Here is a 21,088-nt window from a genome sequence, read left to right on the forward strand (position 1 = left end):
CTAATCTTCCTTCAATTTGGCTCATATCAGAAATTGAGAAAGGCACATGAACCCATGTAGGGCCCTCCGGTCCCACTACCTCTCTGAGAGGAAACGTGTTTGCTTCGGGTCCTGGCCGATGGAGGGAGGATGGAAATCTCTTTTGGGGTTCAGAGTCATCACTTCCTATTTTGGAGGAGGAAGAGCTAAAGGATGGGGTCTGGTCCCAGGAAGCCTTCTCTCTGGGGTGGTGTGGAGGAGGCTCATCTGTTGGATCGCAATCAGGGGCTGAGAGTTTAGGGGGCCTTTTACGGGCTTTAGATTTGGATTCTTTTGTAATGGAGGGGAAGAGAGAGCAGAGGAGGATTTGATAGCTAGAACGGTCCTTGCAAAGAGAAGGACAGCTTCTAAGGTCCCAGAAGGCTTGAATATAGGGGACCTCTGACCATTTGCCATTCCATTTGAGGAAGTTAGTGAGATCTGATAAAATATTGAAATCTAAAGTCCCGAACTCGCCAGCTGTTTTGGTTATCCAGTTTTTATTGAGGCCAAATTTGAGTGCAAAGTAACTCGAGTTTATGAACCTTGAGATCCGTCAAGAGTAGAGGTTTGAGGTTTTGTTTTATGCAGGGAGAGTCCTGTGGGACAGATTGGCTTGACCCCATAGCAAATGGCTAGTGACTGTCTGATCAAGAGAAAAGGTGGTCACCTAATCTTTTGACTAGGCAAAGAGAGAGAGAGACTCTAAAGGAGAGAGGGGCGCCCCCCAAGTATCTCCCCAAAGGGCCTTTTGGCCAGAGGGTTCTCTGGGAACCCAGAAAGGATGATAGCCTATGGCACCCTAGAGTACCGTCTGAGCTTACCTGGGCTGCTGGGTCAGGCGAGAATTCATGGTGGATGGAGGGAGGTCGAATGGCAAAAGGCCTCCGCCCTGGAGTTGGTCGGTCTCATGGAAAAGAAAGTGTAGAGGAAAAAGGAAGAGAGAGAGAGACCAATATTCCTCGGGTTACATGGAAAACCAATAAAGCCCTTACACAGGGCTTGTACTGCTCACGAAGGCATGGGGCGTCCTCTCGAGGAGGTCTTGAAAGCTCGGGCAGGAAAGTGAGCTCAGGAGGCTTCGACACTCCAAAGAGCTGGCCATGGAGAACAAGAAGGAATCTCAATCTCCCGGGTCCTGGCACCAAAAAGTGTAGGGTAAGGGAGTTAGAGAAAGCCAGGTTTGGAAAAAGAACGAGACTGGCACTTTACAGGAACAGATCACCTCTAATGAGGCGAGAAGGGGGCAGCAGTCACATTAGTGAGCTGCTGTGCTAACCCAAGAAAAGAGTAAGTATATATAGGCATATATGTGGAACTCCAGTGTCTTAAGGGGGCCTGTTCTTCTCCAAGGTTATTTGGAGTAGTTATCTCTTAAATGGCTGGGGCAAGGAATTTTGGAGATCAGCCAGGGGCTGGACCAGCTGGGAACTGAGCATAATCAACGTTAATGTCCTTTTTTTCCCCTTGGGTGAGAGAGTTCTTTGATTTGCATAGAATGATGGGGAGGACCGGGAGGGGAGTTTTAACTCCAAGCTATTTTGAGCCATGTAACTTTCCTTCATTCCCTTTTCTCAATATCCTTGCTAACACATTTCTTGTCTTTTTGGTTATAAGCATTTTAACAGTTGTGAGGTGATAACTCATTGTGGTTTGACTTGCATTTCCCCAATATTATTGATATTTAGCACCTTTTCATGTGCCTGTGGGCCATCTATATGTTTTCTTTTAAAAAATGCTTATCCATATCTTCTACTCATTTCTAATCAGATATATAAGTCTGCTATTAATTTTATGAGTTCTTTATACATTTTTGTATATCAACCTTTTATCAGATATATGAATGGCAAATATTTTCTCCCATCTGGTAGGTTGCCTCTTAATTTTGTTGATCACTTTCTTTGCTGTGCAGAAGCTTTTCAGTTTAACCTATGTGTTATATCCCACTTGGTTAGTTTTGCTTTTGGTGTCAAATTCAAAAAGTTATTGCCAAGACTGATGTCAAGGAGGTTATCACCTATGTTTTCTTCTAAGGAGTTTTAGGATCTTTTGAGCTTATGTTCATACCTCTAATCTATTTCCAGTTAAGTGTAAGATAGTGGTTCAACATCATTGTTTTGCATGTTACTGTCAAGTTTTCCTAACACCACTTGTTAAAGAGATTGTCTTTTTCCCATCCTATATTCTTGACTCTTTAGTTATGAATTAACCAACCACATATGTGTGGGATTATTTCTGGAATCTCTGTTCTATGTCAATGATCTATGTGTCTGTTTTTATGACAATACTGTATTGTTTTGATTACTACAGCTTTGTAGTCTAGGCTAAAGTCTGGGGGCATGATACCTCCAGATTTGTTCATTTTCTCAAGATTGCTTTGGGTATGTGGGGACTTTCATGCTTCCACCTTTTAAATTATTGTTGAATTCAGTTTGTTAATATTTTGTTGAAGATGCTTGTATCTATGTCCATTAGATATTAGCCTGAAATTTTCTTTTCTTGAGATATCATTATTTGGTTTTGTTACCAGGGTAATACTGGCTTTGTATAAAAGGTTTGGAAGTGTTCTCACCTATTTGGAGATAAGTTTGAAAAGGATCGGTATGAATTCTTCAAAGGTTTGGTAGAACTCACCAGTGAAACTGTCTGGTCCTAGACAACTTGTTTATTGAAGGTTTTTGATTACTGATTCAATCTCCTTACTAGTAATCAGTAAGTTCAGATTTTCTCTTTTATTCATGTTTCAGACTTGGTAGGTTGTACGCTTTTAGATATTTTTCCATTTCTTCTAGGTCATCAAATTTGTTGGCATGTAATTGTTCATAGTCTTCTCTTATGTACCTTGTGTTTCTGTGGTATCACTTGTAATATTTTTTTTTTCTTAGTGAGTCTAGCTAAAGTTTTCTCAGAAAAAAGCAACAAGTTTTAAAATACCATTTTTTCTCTTTAAGAACAGGTTGCAACAAACAGTGTATTAAAGGTTCCTAAGCAGAGTGTAAAATCATTGATTATATAATTGTTTTCTAACATAGTATAAAAGGGAATTTCTAGAACTACTCCTGCTATAACTGTAGTACTTCTGTGAAGTAGGACTGAAACTGGTGTTAGATCCTCTATGAATGATGGAAAGTGAGGGGTGTAGTCCAAAGTGAGCACATTTTCTGGTTGCAGCTCAAAGTAAACCTATTAGTAGGAAAATATCATAATTAACATCAAGGATAAAACTTCGCTAAAATTATCAGGTATTTGAATGGAGAAGTAATTATGTATTGATATTGCAGAACCAATCATTCCAATGTGATCACAGGGCTTCCCTGGAGGCTGAGACAATAAAGAATCTACTGCAATGCAGGAGACCCAGGTTTGATCCCTGGGTCAGGAGGATCATCTGGAAGAGGGCATAGCAACCCACTCCAGCATTCTTGCCTGGAAAATTCTATGGACAGAGAGGCCTAGTGGACTACAGTCCATGGGGTCTCAAAGACCCAGAAAAGCCTTGTGTGACTAACCAGTCATTGCAATGTGATTATAAAAATGTGCTTAAGGGTTGTGAATTAGCTACAGTCACAACCAGGAGGTCGGTAGGAGAGGGTAAGGCAGGGGACTGGGAGGGCCGGAATGGCTCGGGTTCTTAGAGTATGGTTATGGTCAACAAGTCCACAGGACAAAGTCTTGTTGTGTAACAATCATATGGTTCCTGGGGGAAAGCCAGCTAACCTCTCAGGTCTTGACCCCTGACCCAGTCCTGGGAGCTCACTCCTCTTCAGACCCTGTGGCTGGTAACCTTGGGTCTGTCAGACACCCCTTCCTTAGGGAGATCTCAGGCTGTCCTGGCAGCCCTGCCCTTAGGAGGCAACAGCTGCTCCTTCCTGAGTCTCCCTGTCCTCCAGGCTGAGCACCTTCAGCTGTTCTCACAGGCTTCTGGATGCTTCCCTGCCCATTTCTTAATCCCACCCTCCCTGCCTGGACCTGAGCCTGCCTTGGACACAGACATCAGTCTGATGGGTCAGCCCTGTGGGTCCACTGTGTGTGGAGACAACAGACAGGAATCTAAGAAGCTGTCATGTCAAGGAAAAGAGGCTTACCTGCTGTGTGGGGAGTTACGTCAGGAAGAGCAGGCCAACTGGCTTGATTTTGTGGAACACAGGACTTTGCTTAAAACTGACATTCCCAGACAGAATGATCAGCCTCAAGGATGGCGTCTAGCAAAGGGTGCTGATATTTGACTTGTGCCCTTAAACTGGGTCTGGTTATCTCTGGGCGTTGTTCCCTCATACAGTGTGCTGTGAGTTTCCTGGGGCTGAGGTATCATCCCCTCCCTGTACCCCTGAACTCAGCACAGAGACTGACCTGGAGGGATGCTCATCCCAGGTGTGTGGAGAGAGAGAGGAAGAGAGAAATGAGCTGCTTGCAGGCTGGGGAAGCGCAGCGTTTACCCACTGAATGAGCCAGTGCTCAGCCCTGTGGCGGGGCGAGGCTGGGGCGTAGAGGGGGTGGGGGCTCACTGTGGGGCCAGTCTTTTCAAGAGAAGAAGTCTCAGTCATTATCAGCAGAGTGGAGGTAAGAGGGGGACTGTTAGAATCAGCCACAGGGAGAAAACCAAAGCCCAGTTTGTTCACGGAAGTTGTTGTATTAGATTGCCAGATTATTTTGATTTTGAGAAATTGTGGTCTTTTTTGGGGGTGCAATTGTCTTTTTCTGAGCTAAGGGTTGACACATGGAACCGTTAAAATACTTTCACAGATCTTCCCATTTCACTGATGGCCGTTACATAGTATATAGAGTCAGCAGTAGATAATTTCTCTTATGTGAACTGTATTACTCATGCTCCCGGCCCCGGCTCTTCCGACACAGTAGGGAAGGTTGCCGGGAGCCAGCGTGAGGAATTCCGCCCATGGCAAAGGTCATGAGGAAGGAGGCTTCGGCATACGCAAAGGCGGGATCGAGCCTCAGGAAACCCCCTGTTCCCAAGCATCTACCCCCAAAACCAGAGTCTGTTTTATGCTCTCACCAACACCTCTGACTTTACAGGGGGCTCTCCCCCATCACCATTTCTCTCGGAGAAGGAGTTAACTTGCAGCTCCAGTTGATAAAAATTCCTGGGCGTGACAAGAGTGTTTCAACTTACAAACTCCTCTGAAGGTTCTCTAGCCTGCCTGAGCGGGTTTGTCCAGCCACATGTGATTGTTTGCAGCCTCCCAACCATGAGAGGCACGAGATGCTTTAAACTTTCTATATACAGATTCTTTTGAGAAGTTACAAAATTATTAGTATAGTATTAGTGGGTTGATTAGAAATTATATTGGTGAAGGGTTTTTCATTTGTTGAGCCAATATTTGCTGCTAAATCTCCATATTCCCTGCCCTTATAATGAATATAACTAGCATATAGGAGAAATAAGTATTAACCTTTAAGATTAATCATGTTAAACCTTAGGCTAAGTAAATTCCCTTCTTGATTGTAACCCACTACACCCTCACCCTATAGGGATGCAACTTTATTTGGAGGGTGGCGCCTAGTTTAAGAAAAAGTCACCCCTGGAAAAAAATAAGTTTTCTGGTTGACTGACCGTTATCAGAAAGGGCCATAAAATGTCAGCAGGCCTCATGGCCAGAAGATGATGTAAATCCCTTAAGACCTTTGTATACATTTATATGAAGGACCTGATTTTGATAAGGGTCAGGTCTGCTGACCCTGCATGACTCTGTATTCATCCCTATGTATAACAAAAAGTATATAAGCAAACCTGAAAAATAAAGACATGGGATCATTTTCTGGAAAGACTGATTCCTATGTATAACAAAAAGTATATAAGCAAACCTGAAAAATAAAGACATGGGATCATTTTCTGGAAAGACTGATTCCCCTGTGTCGTTCTTTCTTTCCCCTTCTGGCTGAATTCCCATCTGGAGCATGGATGCTATTCCACGTAAACCAAGTTATTCAGCCTCTTTTTCTCCACTAATTTTCCTACTGCACTATTCTTTTCTAATCTCTCTTTATATCTGTTATTAAGTAAGTTTTTTCCTAGGACGCTGATTCCGTCTCCCCTTTGAATTACCCTGGATCCACCAGGGCTGGACCCGGGCAAGCAGCCCCAGCAGAAGGTGCTATCTTAAGATCTTCAGGAAGAAGGAAATGCGGATCCTCAAGCTGGGCCTGGACGCGGCTGGCAAGACAATCATCCTGTAGAAGTTGAAGCTCAGCCAGTTGGTGACCACCATCCCCACTGTGGGTTTCAACGTGGAGACAGTGACTTACAAAAATGTCAAGTTCAACATATGGGATGTGGGCGGCCTGGACAAGATCCGGCCGCTCTGGCGGCGTTACTACACCGGGACCCAGGGTCTGATCTTCGTAGTGGACTGCGCCGACCGCGACCGCATCGAGGAGGCCCGCCAGGAGCTGCACTGCATTATCAATGACCGGGAGATGAGGGACGCCATAATCCTCATCTTTGCCAACAAGAAACCCCACGAGATCCAGGAGAAACTGGACCTGACCCGGATTCGGGACAGGAACTGGTATGTGCATCCCTCCTGTGCCACCTTGGGGGACGGACTCTAGGAAGGGCTCACATGATTAACCTCTAACTACAAATCCTAATGAGCATTCTCTACCCATCCCCGGAAAGGAGAGAAATCAAAAACACATTCATAGGATTATCGCCATCATCATCTCTTTCAATTGCCGCTTTCTCTTCTTTTGAATTTGAACTCTGAAGTTTGGGGGAGGGGGTTAGGGATTTTCTTTCTTTTTTTTCCTTTTTTTTTTTTTGCTTTGCATTAGGATGCTCTGATCTGACTTTTTGACATGAACACAAAGTGCTAGATGCTCTTGTTGACTTCCAGCAAATGGAATGGGGGAAATATAGCAGTTCTTGGTAAATTCCTTTATAATAATGGTTTGATTTTTTTGTCTCGAGAGAATCTTCTTTTCCATTGTATGCTTTTTTCCTTTTTGCCCAGTTTCCTTATCACTTGCTGTAGATGGCTTATTTTGCATTCATGCAGACTACATTGCAAGTCTGTTTCATCTAGTAAACTGAAAATTACTGCTTAATCAAACTGCCGTTTGTCTTTTACATTTAAGGCCTTTCCCTCCCCTTATGAGTTCTGACTTTAACTTGGTAAATTCAAATGTGACCTTTTATATCTAAGACCAGTATAGTAAACTTAGCCCACAGTGGCAAATAATGAGTAATATCCTTGTAATATGTTCCAGTTGCACATCAGTATGTTAAACAGGTAATGTAAGAAGTTCTTTGAAATTTCAGCTGTTAAGTTCTGAAACATACATCGTGCATGAGTAAGGATAAAACTCAAGTTTCCCATTGCAAAACTAACTTACACTGCATAAAACTATGAAAATATAACCTGTCAAGGACACAGATTTTTCTTCACTGCAAAGTTAGCAACTTTGCTGTGTTTTCCCACTTTGTTAACTTTAAAAACATACTCTTCCAGAAAATGGAGCAATAATGGGTGTATAACACAAAATCCAATGGATGGAGGAGCCTGGTAGGCTGCAGTCCATGGGGTCGCTAAGAGTCAGACACGACTGAGCGACTTCACTTTCACTTTTCACTTTCATGCATTGGAGAAGGAAATGGCAACCCACTCCAGTGTTCTTGCCTGGAGAATTCCAGGGGTGGTGGAGCCTGGTGGGCTGCCATCTATGGGGTCGCACAGAGTCAGACACTACTGAAGCGAATTAGCAGCAGCAGCAGCAGCAGCTTCCATAATGGCTCACATTATAAAGAATCTGCCTGCAATGCAGGAGACCTGGGTCTGATCCCTGAAATGGGAGGATCCCCTGGAGAGTGGTATAGCTACCACTCCATTATACTTTGGAGTATATTGGAGAATTGCAATACTTAGGAGAATTCTAGGAACAGAGGAGCTCGGCAGGCTGCAGTCTATGAAGTGGCAAAGAGTAGGACATGACTAAGCTACTAACACAAGCACATGGTACTTAATCATCTCTCAATTTCTTCTGGTCTAATAGAGCAATTGTAACCAAATATTTCTAGCTCTTATAATAGAGATTTTTTCAATACCTGTGTTATTGGCACAGTTAGAAATTAGAATGCCAACTTAATTGGGTTGAACAAAGGACATGCCCAGGAAGAAGGAGTTGCAGGCATCTGGCTTTCTTGGAGCCCAAGCAATCAGAGAAGACAACCAGGTGCTCTGGACCCACCAGAGGAGATCCAAGAAAACTAGCTAACATAGTTGGAGTGTTAAGAGGCTCTTAAAGGTCAGTGCCTGCACTGGATCAGTAGAACAAGGCAGACCAAATGATGGTCATGACTTTGGAGCACAGAGAAGCCCCCAGAATGCACTCAAGCAGGACATGTCTCAGGTTAGGGCAGGATTGTCAGCCCCTACTAGAATAGGAGCTCCATGAAGGCAAGGATTCTGTTGCTTGCTGCTGAATATCTTGCTCCTAGGATGGCAATTGATCCAAAGTAAGTCCTCAACATATAGGTATCAAATAAATGAATAACTCAGCTCATCTACCCACTCAATCTTTCATGTACTTGGCATCCACTGTGGTGGAAACATTATGGGATGTCTGCCCAGCTCATTTTCTTCTAGATCTCTTCCCTCACAAAAGGTGGGTCTTTGGAAGGCCTTCACCCCAGCCACAGTTGATTGTAACAGATGGATCACTTGGCTATGATATTAGAATCAGAGTCTTGGAACAGGATTCAGCAGGGCCCCTCAGGCTTAAGAGTGGCAGAATGGGGAAACGTGCCAACCCCAGAAGGGTAGACATTCCCTCCTCCACCTCCCAGACCCAGCTGTGCAAGGACAGGGACTGTGTCTGTTGATTCATGACTGTATCACCAACCCCTAGAAAACTGTCTGGTTCAAGGTAGAGCCTCCATAGACACTTGCAGAGGGATGACTGTGTGGATGTACAGAGAGAAGGAATGGGAGACGCAGCCTTAGAAGCCCTCCAGTCCCTGGTTCTCCCCTTCCACACCCTGGCTCCCCCTCCCCTTGAGCTCTGTGAGATGCCTCTGAGCCCCAGCTTTATTTTTGTGCTTCCTTCTTTCCTATATTAGCTCTGATTCTATCTGACACTTGCAAACAGAATTTAAAACTCACTCATCACTCCTACATGTGCTCATTCTTTCTTCATGAACTTATTGCTTCTTTGAAAAGTGAGGCTTAATCCCTATGAACATGCTCTACACTTGCTCTAAAAACAGGAATGATAGATATGAAAGACAAGCTTGTCAACATGATACTGAGCATTTAGAACATGGAATGGAAATGTGATAAGAGAGGCACCCAGGGAGTCTTGGGGATCCTGGGAAGGGACACCTTGTGGTCAGCAGCTTTGGGTTTAAATGATCTCACCTGGATATATACCCTTTACATGGGTTTCCTCATTCTTCAGTGAAACAAGATCAAGTAATATTCCCTACTCATACAGGTTTGCCTTAAGTTTTACATAAGCCTATGAAAATGTTTTGTACTCCATGGAGTTAATCCCTGAACATTTATCAAGCATTCACTGTGTTTAAAGTTCTAATGGCAGTTCTGAGTGAAAAACAAACAAGGAAACTAAATCAGATCTTAGGCCAAGTTCTGGAGAGATACTAGAAGTCTGGATCCGAGTCTGACTCAGCAGGTCTAGTCTTCGATCTCCGTGGATACCCTCAGAACCATGTCGCCATGCCTGTGCAAACATTTAGCCTTACCTCAAGCACTTGACCTTAAAACAGAGTTGCTGCTGTTTTTTATTTTTTGCTCTTGTTATAGTTCCAAAGGAACAGAATCAGCAACAACTTCTGAAAAAGACAGAGAAATTCCCATGTATTCGTCCTCAATTTCTATGGGTGAGCAAGGTTAGCCCTGTGACCTCTGACCCTAACAACATGAAGGTGGTCCTGCAAAGGACAGGTAGAATGAAACCCACATGCCAGCAGGAGCAAATCTTCCCTCTTGGGTACATGCCCTGGGTCTGTGAAATTCCAACAGAGACTGGCCCTTCATCATCAGTACGTGACTCTCTACCAGCCATCTTTGAAGCCTGAGAGAGTCAGGAATGGGAGGTAAGTTCATAGTGGGTGAGAAAGATTGATAGCTGAGAGTCATCAGGAAGGGAAGGCAGTTCATAGTATTATTATTATTAAAAATAATCTTGATAGTAGTAACTCTCTGTAGTGTTTTCTCAGATCTAAAGAATAAGAGATAACAAGTACTCTTATTAACATGAACTCTTCTTATTAAGCACCAGATGTGTTTCCCCACTCACCACAAATAGAAAAAGGCTGCACGTAGCAATGAAGACCCAGCACAACCAAACAGACTAAATTAATTTAAAAAAATTTTAATTAAAAAAAATAGCCCTATAAGCTGCACAATATTATTCTTCATATACCAGAAAGGAGGAGATTCTTTCATGACCTATCACTATGGATAAAACTTCTGAAATGTCTCAGTTTTCTTAATTTTTTCTGTACAATGAATAAGTAATAATGACTATCAAAGGAAAGACGTTTTTAAATGTTTTCAGAATGTGATTATACTTCAAACATTTATGAGTGTTTTATGCTGCTAAGTCACTTCAGTCGTGTCTGACTCTGGGCGACCCCATAGACGGCAGCCCACCAGGCTCCCATTCCTGGGATTCTCCAGGCAAGAATATGGAGTGGATTGCCATTTCCTTCTCCAGTGCATGAAAGTGAAAAGTGAAAGTGAAGTCGCTCAGTCATGTCTGACTCTTCACAACACCATGGACTGTAACCTACCAGGCTCCTGCGTCCATGGGATTTCCCAGGCAAGAGTACCAGATTGGGTTGCCATTGCCTTTTTTATAACTCATTTTAAAAAGCTTTTATTCCCATGTAGTTGATTTACCTTGTTCTGCAGTGTTAGGTGTACAGCAGAGGGATTCAGATTCCTTTCCCTTATAGGTTACTACAAAATATCGAGCATAGTTCCTTGTTTTATACCATAGGTCCTTGTTTTTCCTACTCTTTTTAAACCTTTGTCTCAAACTGTCACGTCTTAATGGAACAGCCATTTTGGAAATTCACTTTCCTGAATTGTACTGGCCTTCCTGACTTTTCCTGTCACATACCTCCTTCTGACAATCCTGGTTCCTCCTATGCAGTCCCCAGTCACCCCTCTGACCCAGTCTCCCTGACCCCCACACACACCCAACTGTGGCCCAGAGAATGGTTTTCTCCTGTTGGAGGGGCATATGTGGTTCCAGTGCCGGGGGATACTGACCTCAGTCTTCCACCATAACATCCTGAAGCCCTCCATGGGGCACATGGCCTACTCTGTCCAAATGATGGTGGTGAGTCCACCTCTCTTTCATCTGCACATATCACACCAAGCTCAATCCACAGTTCACTCTCAGATATATCTGTCAAACATCCATCAGACACAGCCCCACAGAATAAGGAACTCAATCCCAGAGACACACACATTACACACTAGAAGTGCACAAACACATTGTCACATGCTAAAACTCCCTTCTACAGCCAAGCCTGTTCCCTCTTGCAGACACATGGACACATTATACCCATCTTATGTGACACACACCTCAACACACATGTGCTACTGCCATATAGAGAAGAATTTGGGGCTATGGTGGGGCTGCATCTGGGCCCCCAGAGTCCTCAGCTCTGGCTGGGAACCACTGTTCTGGGACAGATTCAATTATCACGGGGAGAAAGTCTCACCTGCAGAAGGAGGGAAAGCTGGAGAAGGAGAGGAGAAGGAGGCCCTTGGACTTCCTGGACATCCTCCTCTTTGCCAGAGTAAGTGTAGACAAGAGAGGCCTGAGCCTTTGGGCAGAAGCACACAGGAAGGGCAGACCCTGCACACTGGCCCTGCCTCCACAGATGGAGAATGGAAGCAGCTTGTCTGACAAGGACCTCCGTGCCGAGGTGGACAAGGTCATGTTCAAGGGTCATGACACCACAGCCAGTGGCATCTCCTGGATCCTCTACTCTTTGGTCTCCCACCCTGTGCATCAGCAGAGGTGCCAGAAGAGATCCAGAGCCTCCTGGGGGATGGCGCCTCCATCACCTGGTTAGTGTCATGGAGATGGAAGAATCCTGTCCCACCTGAGGTAGAGAGAATCCCTGGTTGTCCAGTCCTGCCTGCCCTCAGGTGGGCTTCCTTTCAGGGACCATCTGGACCAGATACCCTATACCACCATGTGTATCAAGGAGGCACTGAGATTCTACCCACCAGTACCAGTTATTGGCAGAGAGCTCAGCAAGCCCATTACCTTCCCTGTTGGATACTCCTTATCTGCATGTATAAACTTCATCTCACCACTCAGCTAATCACTCTGTAGGGCCACGTGGTAGAACAGAAATCCACATGTGTTTTTCCAGTTGTGTGATGACATGACTATTGTATCCAACTTAAGGTAATTATTTGCTCTGCAAAGTCACTTGCTCCTTGGAAAAAAAGCTATGAGTAACCTAGACAGCATATTATACAGCAGAGCCATTACTTTGCCAACAAACATCCGTCTAATCAAAGCTATGGTTTACCAGTAGTCATGTATGGATGTGAGAGTTGGACCATACAGAAAGCTGAGCACTGAAGAATTAATGTTTTTGAACTGTGGTGTTGGAGAAGACTCTTGAGAGTCCCTTGGACTGCAAGGAGATCAAACCTGTCAATCCTAAAGGAAATCAGTCCTGAATATTCATTGGAATAGCTGATGTTGAAGCTGAAACGCCAATACTTTGGCCACCTGATGCAAAGAAATGACTCAATAGAAAAGACCCTGATGCTGGGAAAGATTGAAGGCAGAAGGAGAAGGGGACAACATGAGTTTGAGCAAGCTCTGGGAGTTGGTGAAGGACAGGGAAGCCTGGTATGCTGCAGTCCATGGGGTCACAAAGAGTCAGACACTACTGAGCACTGCACAACTGAACTGAGCTAGGATAAGGTGTGTGAAATGCATGACACAGAACACGAACACAGCGAAAGCTCAACAAACAAATGTTTGCTCCTGAATGTCATCTTCTACTAGGCCCTAAAATTCTAATTCCTTTAGATGTGAAGGCTTCAGAGAAGAGCAGACAGAAACCAGAGGAGGTGTGACTCTTCCATATGGGGTCTAAGTATAGGAAGGAGCTCAGGAAGTCCACTGTTATGGGTCAGATGGTCCAGTCTCTGAGGGGCCCTCTGATGGATGGCAGAGAACAGCCAATGATGAGGTCTGAGAGCCCTGCCATGGCTGGAGGCTACCCATTGGCTCACCTCTCAGTGAGTCTGAATCCCAGCCCTGCCACTTCCTAGTTCTGTGATCATAGACACATTCCTTACTCCTTGGAGGCTCAGGGACTTCATCTCATCACGGAGACAGGACTGCCTTCCTTGAGGGCTGTGTGAGGATTAAATGAGTTATTGCAAGTTCCCCAAGGGCCATGATGGCACTTGATAAATATAGGTTGTCACCTGAGTTGCTCCTAAATGTAACTTGTGAATTATTTTACTTCTCAATATGGGGCCATGGTCAGCTAGTCCTAATCTGTGCTCATGTGCTTTGTCATGCCCAGACTGCCTGTCTTGAAAGACCACCATTTATTTCAGAGTGATGGAGATACTGTTGCAGAAGTTGGTCTGTCAAGAAACCAAGCATCACATTCGGAAAGTTGGAAAATTCAGGTTTACTACGCTGGTGAGGCCAGAGGAGTTAACACTTCCAGTTCTGAGGCTTGAACAACCGAGTTACAGAGTTTTTATAGACACCAGACTTTAGTGAACATCTCTAACTCTTTATCAGTTCAGTTCACTTGCTCAGTCATGTCCAACTCTTTGTGACCCCATGAATCGCAGCACAGGCCTCCCTGTCCATCACCAACTCCCAGAGTTCACCCAAACTCATGTCCATTGAGTCGGAGATGCCATACAGCCATCTCATCCTCTGTTGTCCCCTTTTCCTCCTGCTCCCAATCCCTCCCAGCATTAGAGTCTTTTCCAATGATTCAACTCTTCACATGAGGAGGCCAAAGTATTGGAGTTTCAGCTTTAGCATCAGTGCTTCCAAAGAACACCCAGGACTGATCTCCTTTAGAATGGACTGGTTGGATCCCCTTGCCATCCAAGGGAATCACAAGAGTCTTCTCCAACACCACACTTCAAAAGCATCAATTCTTTGGCACTCAGTCTTCTTCACAGTCCAACTTTCACATCCATATATGACCACTGGAAAAACCATAGCCTTGACTAGACGGCCCTTGTTGGCAAAGTAATGTCTCTGCTTTTGAATATGCTATCTAGGTTGGTCATAACTTTGCTTCCAAGGAGTAAGCATCTTTTAATTTCATGGCTGCAATCACCATCTGCAGTGATTTTGGAGCCCAAAAAATAAAGTCTGACACTGTTTCCACTCTTCCCCCATCTATTTCCCAAGAAGGGATGGGACCAGATGCCATGATCTTCGTTTTCTGAATGTTGAGCTTTAAGCCAACTTTTTCACTCTCCTCTTTCACTTTCATCAAGCTTTTTAATTCCTCTTCACTTTCTGCCATAAGGGTGGTGTCATCTGCATATCTGAGGTTATTGATCTTTCTCCCGGCAATCTTGATTCAAGCTTGTGCTTCTTCCAGCCCAGCATTTCTCATGATGTACTCTGCATATAAGTTGAATAAGCAGGGTGACAATATACAGCCTTGATGTACCCCTTTTCCTATTTTGAAACAGTCTGTTGTTCCATGTCCAGTTCTAACTGTTGCTTCCTGACCTGCATACAGGTTTCTCAAGAGGCAGGTCAGGTGGTCTGGTATTCCCATCTCTTTCAGAATGTTCCACAGTTTATTGTGATCCACACAGTCAAAGGCTTTGGCATAGTCAATAAAGCAGAAATAGATGTTTTTCTGGAACTCTCTTGCTTTTTCGACGACCCAGCGGATGTTGGCCATTTGACCTCTGGTTCCTCTGCCTTTCCTAAAACCAGCTTGAACATCTGGAAGTTCACAATTCACGTATTGCTGAAGCCTGGCTTGGAGAATTTTGAGCATTATTTTACCAGCGTGTGAGATGAGTGCGATTGTGTGGTAGTTTGAGCATACTTTGGCATTGCCTTTCTTAGGGATTGGAATGAAAACTGGCCTTTTCCAGTCCTGTGGCCACTGGTGAGTTTTCCAAATTTGTTGGCATATTGAGTGCAGCACTTTCACAGCATCATCATTCAGAACTTGAAATAGCTCAACTGGAATTCCATCACCTCCACTAGCTTTGTTCATACTGATGCTTTCTAAGGCCCACTTGACTTCACATTCCAGGACTTCTGGCTCTAGGTGAGTGATCACACCATCGTGATTATCTGGGTGAAGATCATGTGAAGATCTTTTTTGGACAGTTCTTCTGTGTATTCTTGCCACCTCTTTTAATATCTTCTGCTTCTGTCAGGTCCATACCATTTCTATCCTTTATCGAGCCCATCTTTGCATGAAATGTTCCCTTGGTATCTCTAATTTTCTTGAAGAGATCTTTAATCTTTCCCATTCTGTTGTTTTCCTCTATTTCTTTGCATTGATCGCTGAGGAAGGCTTTCTTATCTCTCCTTGCTATTCTTTGGAACTCTGCCTTCAGATGTTTATATCTTTCCTTTTCTCCTTTGCTTTTCACTTCTTTTCACAGCTACTTGTAAGGCCTCCACAGACAGCCATTTTGTGTGTTTTTTTTCCTGTGTTAAGAAATTTATTTTTATTTTTTAAATATAATTTATTTATTTTAATTGGAGGTTAATTACTTTACAATATTGTATTGGTTTTGGATTTCTTTTCCATGGGGATGGTCTTGATCCCTGTCTCCTGTACAATGTCATGAACCTCCATCCATAGTTCATAGGCACTCTATCTATCAGATCTAGTCCCTTAAATCTATTTCTCATTCCCACTGTATAATCATAAGGAATTTGATTTAGGTCATACCTGAATGGTCTAGTGGTTTTCCCTACTTTCTGCAATTTAAGTCTGAATTTGGCAATAAGGAGTTCATGATCTGAGCCACAGTCAGCTCCCGGTCTTGTTTTTGTTGACTGTATAGAGCTTCTCCATCTTTGGCTGTAAAGAATATAATCAGTCTGATTTCAGTGTTGACCATCTGGTGATGTCCATGTGTAGAGTCTGGTTAGCTCAAACTAGGGGTCTCCTGCAGGCAGAAGCAGCAGTTAGGACACAGCAAGGGGGAATGCCTGACCTTTCCACAAACAAACATGGTTAAGCATGATTGCAGGGGCTGGGTAATTGACAAGGGTGAGGGAGGTTTCAGCTCCCAGCATTGTAAGTTTCTGTCTTTCTGAAAATATGTAACTTACATGACTTTGCAAGAGCTAGCTGAGTTGCAGAAGCAGAAAGAGCATGAGGTTATTTCCAGCCGGGTGCAAGGTTTTAAATTTTCCTCTTGGGAGGCCTGCTCTTGCTCTGGGATACTTTTCCCCTGGTGGATTGGTGGGAGCAGTTTGACCTCACCTGTCCTGGCCCTGGTACTCTCTCTTCAAGTGTTTGACTCATCCTAGTCTGCACCGGGTCCTGCTGGACACAACCATGCCTTCCCCTCCCCATCTCAGGAGGTTCCATGTGAGGCTTTTGTACTTGGGGAAGAGGTGTGACTCATTGCTACCCAATGTGTGTGACTGTCTACATTCATATGAAGTACACACAATTATGTTCTTGTATGCTGATGTGTTTGTTAAGAAGAAGGCATGGGTCTCCATGTACAAGAATTCCATCAGGGCCTGCCATGGAGATATTGACCTCCTGACATCCACAATGACTGGCCACATTTCCATGTCAGTAGCCTATCCAAATTATTCTTGGGTTTTCGTCACTTTAAGAGTATGACTTTTTAGTTTTAGAAGTTTTCATGAAAGTTGAACTTCAGATGTTTGTTTTCACAATTATCAGTCATCTTTAAAAGTGGTTTTCTCTCTTACCACATTCCTGGTCCAGCCCATTGCCTTTTCTGCTTAAATCACCAACTAGCCCCTCACTATATCTGTCCTGTTTGCATGAGTTTGGATTTCCAGCTGCCCTCCATGCCCTGAGGTTTCAAGTCATGTCTGTGATCAGTTACAGTTACCATTTGAAGAAAGTTACGCAGTCATGTGTGTGTTCTCTATTTCTGTAGTCCATCCCAGCAAAATTTTGGCTGCATATTCCTATAAACATTACACCTCTCCCACCTGCTAAGATTCTTTATGTGTTCAGTTCAGTTCAGTTGCTGAGTCATGTCCAACTCTGCAATCCCATGAATCACAGCACGCCAGGCCTCCCTGTCCATCACCAACTTCCGGAGTTCACTCAGACTCATGTCCATCGAGTCGGTGATGCCCTCCAGCCATCTCATCCTCTGTCGTCCCCTTCTCCTCCTGCCCCCAATCCCTCCCAGCATCAGGGTCTTTTCTAATGAGTCAACTCTTCACATGAGGTGGCCAAAATATTGGAGTTTCAGCCTCAGCATCAGTCCTTCCAATGAACACCCAGGACTGGTGTCCTTTAGGATGGACTGGTTGGATCTCCTTGCAGTCCAAGGGACTCTCAAGAGTCTTCTCCAACACCACAGTTCAAAAGCATCAGTTCTTTGGCACTCAGCTTTCTTCACAGTCCAACTCTCACTTCCATACATGACCACTGGAAAAACCATAGGACCTTTGTTGGCAAAGTAATCTCTCTGCTTTTGAATATACTGTCTAGGTTGGTCATAACTTTTCTTCCAAGGAGTAAGTGTCTTTTAATTTCATGGCTGCAATCTTTATGTGTAGGAGGGCTTATATTCCACAGTCCTAAAATCCAAACAGTCTAATATTGGCAAAAACCATTAAGCAGAAGACAGTCAAGTGCTTTGGACAGAACTATTTTGTATTTGACACTAGCATTTGAAAAGTCCCTTGCATGTAAAATATAAGGAACCCTTGAAATAGCTGTTGACCTGGATGATACACTTCCTAAATGTATGCTCTGAAAACCTCAATGGCTACAGATCCTCCACGGAAATAGTAACTTCCACAACTTTATAACTTCCTTAGCAGAAACATATTTTTTCCTGAATGTATAATTCTGTGAAATTTTCAGTTGGTCACTCAATGTTCACAGAATAGGTCTGAAGCAAAGAATCTTCCAGAATGTGTAAGACCAGACCCCGGGGCCATGATGGGCCGCCCCTTCTCTCCCCCACCGGCAGGGGAAGTCCCTAAGGGAAGGAGCCTCCCAGATCCCGGGGACCAATGACAGCACAATTCGCCAGCTAAAGTCGCCCCACCCCAGCCACATAGAAGGACCTATCAGCCCAGCCCGCGATGCCTCGGCCTGGCGACCTATCTGAACCCCCGTCCATTAACCTGACCATCCCTCGCAAAGAACGTATATAAGCCACCCCCAACATGGTCCGGGTGCGGACTTCCTCGACCTGCCTCGTTCAGGTCCAGGAACCCCACCCAGGAGTGCTTCACCATTAAAAAGCCTGTTAGACACTTTTTTGGTGTCCTGGTCATCTTTGCCTAACAGAATGTACTCTGGAATTTGGCTTCTGCCAGGATCCAGTCCTTTCTCGTAGACATGTCTGCACTTCATGGGGTTGCCACTAGAGGACAGAGGGGAGTAGGCAGCTCTATCTCTAGGTCAGAGTTAATGTTTACTATACTCATTTCAGTCTGGGTTGGTTTTTACCTTTTAATTAACACTGTTCAACTGTAAAACTATGTATTAAGCCTGTCACTATGTGCCCAGTCCTGTACTAGAAATTTGGAATATAAAAGTGAAAGAAACAAATATTGCTATTCAAGACAGACATGGGAGTGGGGGTGGGGGGGTGCTTCTCAGATGACTCAGTGGTAAAGAATCAGTCTGTCAATGCAGGTGATGAGGGTTCAATCTCGGATCCAGGAAGATCCATCCCTGATCCAGGAAGATCCCACATGCCACAGGGTAACTAAGCCCGTGCACCACAGCCTGTGCTCTAGAGCCTGGGATCCACCACTTCCGAGTCCCTGTGCTGCAGCTACTGAAGCCCACGAGCTCTGGAGACTGTGCTCTGCAGAAAGAGGGGCCAGTGCAATGGGAAGCTTGTACACCACAACTGGAGTGTAGGCCCTGTTCTCCACATCTAGGGAAAAGCCCACAGAGCAACAAAGACCCATCACAACCAAAACTAACTAAATAGATGAAATTACATGTTTATAAAGATGACAGACATGATGTCCTGTTGCCATTCTGACTTCCTTACTAATTCTGTCTTCTTGTGTCTGGGGATTCAGGTCCCCGTGTTTCCCCATAGAAGACAAGGACCAGAGGGTGTGGCCCCCTCACCTCCTATGGTGCCTGGCCTGGCCTGAAAGCAGAAACTGCCTGTGAACCAGTGAACAAAGTTCTACTTCACATTTCCTGACACATTTGACTTGACTCCGTGGCTTATAGTGCAGACGCTCCCCAACAGGATTTCCTGCTGAGGGCAGAATTAGGAGTTAGGAGCTAGTCCTTAGAGAGGTGGGCTTTGTCATAGGTCAGGGAGAAACTGTGGACCTGTTATGCTCCGAGCCCGTATCTCCAAACCGACCGAGAGAGCAAGTCTACCACAGTATTGCAAACGCAAGAAGGGAGTTTGTTTATTTCTAGCGCGCTAGGGCCCAAGTCTCATCCCACACAAGGGAATCCGACAAGAGCCCCGAACAAAGGAGTATGGTGGCTTATATACAGGCAGTTCTTTGTCTCAGTTACAGGAGTAGATGGCGTTACATGATTGGCCAGGCAGGATGAGCGCATATCCTGTCTCTTTCTGGTAAACATGACTCAGGTCCTAGAGACCATCGTTTGGTCCCTAACATTCCCCCCTGTCCTTAGATCATATAGAGGAATCTTTTTCTCGGTTTTGAGACACAGTTTGATATTGTTGTCGAAGCACAAACAGCTGTACTGTATTTATGTGTTTTTTTACAAAGGCTACAAGTCTATTGATAATACATGGGCCGAAGGTAAGCATTAGTGAAAGTGCTAGCAGGGGTCCTAGCAAGGTGGAGATTAAGGTAGTCAGCCAAGGGGATTGCTGAAACCAAGATTTAAACCATCTCTGTTGAGCCTCACGTTCTCGTTTACGTTGGGCTAGTCCTTCTCTCACTTTGGCCATAGATTCTCTAACTATTTCTGTATGATCCGCATAGAAACAGCACTCTTTTTTTAGGGCAGCACAGAGTCCCCCTTGTTGCAGAAAGAGCAGATCTAATCCCCTCCTGTTTTGCAGAACTACTTCAGATAGAGAAGTTAGAGATGATTTTAAATGACTAATAGATTGCTCTATATGGGTAATGTCTTTATCTATGGCCGCTCTCAGGGAGTTAAATCCTTGGCTTTGCAGGGACAGAGCTGTTATTCCGGTTCCAGCCCCGGCTATTTTAAGACCGAACATAGTTGCTATGGTTATGGTGGTAAGAGGTTTCCTCTTAACTTTATAAGTTTTTTTTGGAGGATTTAGAGTTAATTTTTGGGCCCAATAATCATATATTGCTTTTTCTGGTCAGTACAGAATCTTTGGCGTGACAGCCACCATAACACAGAATTTTTCTTTGGGGTCAAAGATTGAGCTATGCAGGCATGGAGTTAGCCCCGTGTGTGAACAGACCTACCATCTCCCCATTTGAGGTATTAACCATTTAGCTACAGGCAAATCATCAGGCTCGACGACATGCACACAAAGTGGAGACTTTGCTGGTAACACTGTGCCCATGCATAAGCCCTTTCCCCATACCTCTTTTATCGTCAGACCCACCTTTTGGTCCCCCCAATGACACTGAGGAGGATCGGTGCTGTTGGCCAAGTCATAAGAGGTGCTGAGGCCTACTGCTCCATAATAAGGGGGAATTAAGTTGTAACATAACCAACAAGATTTAGTTGCCTCAGGATGGGTCTGATTTAGGATGGCATAAGCTGTCCTAATCAGCTTCCATAGGGGATCTGTTTTAGCGAGCGCTTCTGCTTCGGGGCTCACTGCCGAAGATGTTGGCATGGAAGTCATTAGGCGGGGGGTTACAGCCAGCTTTTTTACTTTGTTGGGCCCGATACTGTGTACAAGAATTGGCT

General features: G+C 44.4%; 2 pseudogenes; both read left to right on the plus strand.

Annotated features, from left to right (window-relative positions):
• Positions 1-6,156: 6,156 nt before the first annotated feature.
• Positions 6,157-6,585, plus strand: LOC128045050 (ADP-ribosylation factor 6-like; annotated as a pseudogene).
• A 3,495-nt stretch (positions 6,586-10,080) lies between these two features.
• On the plus strand, positions 10,081-18,341 carry LOC128045614 (cytochrome P450 4A6-like; annotated as a pseudogene).
• The last annotated feature ends 2,747 nt before the right edge of the window (positions 18,342-21,088 follow it).

The sequence above is a fragment of the Budorcas taxicolor genome, chromosome 3, assembly GCF_023091745.1.
Source record: "Budorcas taxicolor isolate Tak-1 chromosome 3, Takin1.1, whole genome shotgun sequence".
NCBI classification, from domain to species: Eukaryota; Metazoa; Chordata; class Mammalia; order Artiodactyla; family Bovidae; genus Budorcas; species Budorcas taxicolor.